The sequence below is a fragment of the Crocuta crocuta genome, unplaced genomic scaffold, assembly GCF_008692635.1.
Source record: "Crocuta crocuta isolate KB4526 unplaced genomic scaffold, BGI_CrCroc_1.0 scaffold127, whole genome shotgun sequence".
Taxonomy (NCBI): domain Eukaryota; kingdom Metazoa; phylum Chordata; class Mammalia; order Carnivora; family Hyaenidae; genus Crocuta; species Crocuta crocuta.
The window spans coordinates 5,762,336-5,765,540 of NW_027532008.1; the positions used below are offsets into that span (position 1 = coordinate 5,762,336).

General features: G+C 49.8%; 1 protein-coding gene across 5 annotated transcripts in view; it reads left to right on the forward strand.

Annotated features, from left to right (window-relative positions):
* The first annotated feature begins 2,994 nt into the window (after positions 1 to 2,994).
* HNRNPR (heterogeneous nuclear ribonucleoprotein R) overlaps positions 2,995 to 3,205 on the forward strand; it is a 32,367-nt gene continuing 32,156 nt past the window's right edge. For 2 of the 5 annotated variants that reach the window (XM_077775906.1, XM_077775905.1), the window contains exon 1: positions 2,995 to 3,115. The gene's annotated coding sequence lies outside the window, so the exon portion shown is untranslated. The remainder of the gene's footprint in view (positions 3,116 to 3,205) is intronic. The other 3 variants (XM_077775909.1, XM_077775908.1, XM_077775907.1) reach the window with 2 other exon arrangements.

Here is a 3,205-nt window from a genome sequence, read left to right on the forward strand (position 1 = left end):
TTTCTGAGAGGGAGACAGGCAGCATGAGCAGGGGAGGGGCAGACAGGGAGACACAGAATCCGAAGCAGGCTCCAGGCTCTGAGCTAGCTGTCAGCACACAGCCGAAGTCGGACACTTAACCAACTGAGCCACCCAGGCACCCCTATAGTCACTTCTTTTAACACAATGATTTGTCTGCAGAGGGCATGCAATACATACTTGTGGAATATCAAATTCACAAACACATACACACACACATTTTTATTTTTTTGCAATCCAAAGCTCCAATGACCGTATTTTCCAAACTAAAAAATCAAGATACATGGTCTGAAAAGGTGCAGTACATTTATGAGGACTGTATGGCCAAAATACTTGACATGTTATCCCAGAAAATATCAGATGATGGAATCACTTTCATTGCAGTATTCAGCCCAGGGGTTCTTATCCTATAGTCCGTGGACTTAAAGGAGTCTCTAGATGGAAGCAAATGGTTTTTCAACTTGGATGGAAAGAAATATCATCTTTCTTTTCAGCAACGTCCAACGGAAACTCAGCATTTTCCACCATTGTGAATGCAGGCAACAAACCACAGTAGAATTAGCACCTTTCACTATCACCAATAGAAATCACAGACATTTTCATATCATATTATAGTTATCATGGGCTTCTTGAATACCTTCTCATGACTGCTTTAAAACTTTAGTAGTTAGAGAGCCTGGGTGGCTCAGTTGGTTAAGTGTCTGACTCTTGGTTTGGGCTCAGGTCATGATCTTGCAATGATAGGTGAGATCGGGCCTGAGTCCCACTCTGCACTCTCAGCACAGAGCCTGCTTGGGATTCTCTCTCTCTCTCAAAATAAAAAAATTTTGAAGAGAAAAAAGAGTTTTAAAAAGTTAAAAAAAAGGGGTACCTGGGTGGCTCAGTGATTGGGCATCTGACTTCGGCTAGGGTCAGATCTCATGGTTCATGACCTCACGGTTGGTGAGTTTGAGCCCCGCGTCGTGTTCTGTGCTGCCAGCTTAGAGCCGAGTCTGCCTCAGATTCTGTGTCTTTCTCTCACTTTACTCCTCCTCCGCTCATGCTCTTTCTCAAAAATAAATTAAAAAAATTTTTCAGTAGTTATTTGACCTACTGCAAGATCTTGATATTTAATATTATTAAAGAAAACAGATTACTGTATCACAAATCTGTTCTTAAAATATATTTCCTAATTGTATTTCAATATAAAGTTTCTTTTGTAATGCTATGTATTTTAAAATCTAGAAGAGATCCACAGCTCTTCTCAGACTGTCAAATGACACTAAAAAGATTAAGAATCTTGAGCTAGAAAAAGGTTAATGAAGTTTAAGCTTTGAGGTCCCTCACTTTTACCGTGCCCTTCCAACACTGTGTTTTTCAATTTGCATTTTTCATTTTATGTTGTTTCTTACAAAGATCCCAGCATTTGTGTAAATTTCACAAATACGAAACTTGGATCCACTGAGACATTTAGCTTGGTACTGGGTACAGAGTAGGTTTTAATTTTTTAATTTTAAAGTTTATTTATTTAATGAGAGAAAGAGAGAGAGGGAGAGCGAGCGCACAGAAGGGGCAGAGAGAGAATCCCAAGCAGGCGAACTGTCAGCTCTGGAGCTCGAGGCTCGGCTGGAACTAACGAAGTGTGAGATCATAACCTGATTCGCTATCAATAGTCAGACACTTAGGGATGCCTGGTGGCTCAGTCTGGGTGGCTAAGGGTCTGATTTTGGCTCAGGTCATGATCTCACAGTTGGGGAGCTGGAGTCCCACGTGGGCTCTGTGCTGACAGAGGGGAGCCTGGAGCCTGTTTTGAATTCTGTGTCTCCTGCCCTCTCTGCCCCTCCCCCCACAAATAAATAAACAAACATTAAAAAAAGAGTCAGATGCTTAAAATCACCCAGGCGTCCCCACAGAACAGGTTTTTAATAATTAATTTGGGGCTGAAAAGTTCTGAGAAACTTAAACGATCCTCTAGCGTATCTGGAAATCCTGCAGAGCACTGCTTGACCTCCCGTCTCTAAGAGTAGCGTATTGCATGTTGGTTGGGGGAGGGAAGAGTTTGCTCTACAGAAGTGGGCTGGGAAGGTTGTGGGAGGAGACAGTTTCGGACTAAGGCGAGGATAGGGAACAAACCAGTAAGGGCAGAGGGTTAAGAATCAGGAATTTGCTTCCTTTGGGACTTAGCTCTTTTCTCTGCACAGCTCTTCTGGCTTCTCGGGTGCATACGTCTGCCTTACTACTTTATAAAAATTAGCTTCAAACCCTGTGGGGAAAAAGGTCCCTGCTCCAGCACGTGTGAGTTAACACTGCTCCTGGCTAAGGCCAACTTTAGCGATTTCCCTCACATTCTGAGCTGACCCAATGATGTATGCAAGGGAGCCAGGGGGGCAGTTTTCCGATCGTTCCAAGGGATGATTTTCTCCATGAAACTCTACACCCAGACGGCCGGCCAAATCGTTCTTAAATCGTGTTCCAACCAGAGCCCAAAAGACGATCCAGATGGAAGCCCGACCGCGTGGCGGTGGGCGTGTCTGGGGCGAACGCCGGCGGCGCGAGGGGGATTAGGGACGCCTCGGCGCCGGCGAAGGGACGGGAGGGCCGCGGCGGAGCGAGGCCCGCGGGGACGGTAGGGGGCGGGGCTCCGGAGGCGGCCACGCGGCCCGAGGCCTAGCTTTTCGGTCTCGCACGGGTGGCAGACGAAAAGAGAGGAGCCCCAGCAACCCAGGGCCTGGCGCCCCGAAGCCTCGCCTCTACCCGGGGCTTCACCACAGACCCCTTTGTGTTCCTGCCCCCGCCCCGGAGGCGCCCCAGCCGGCGGCGCTGACTTCGCTCATTGGCTCAGCCGACGGCTTCATCGATTGGCTCCCTTGTCCTCCTGCGCGAGCCGCTGCTTCTCGCTACGATTGGACGCCTGGGCTGCCTTTCAGGCCGCCGCGCGAAGTGATTGCCCGGCCACTCGGAGTCCCTGGAAGCAGTTCCGGGAAACCCCGCGTGCTGCTGGGATCGCGTCTCTGTCCATGAGGGGGGGAGGGGGTGGCGCGCGCGCCATTTCTAGTCGTTTTCAAAGCGCCTCGCGCTGATTCTCACGGGCCCGGCCGGCGGCCCCAGCTCTGCCCTGGTGAGTCTCGCGCCGGCCCGTGGGGGGAGGGGCCGGGAGCCCCGATCCGACCCGACTGAGCCCGTCCCGGGCTCGGCGCCTCGGCCCCAG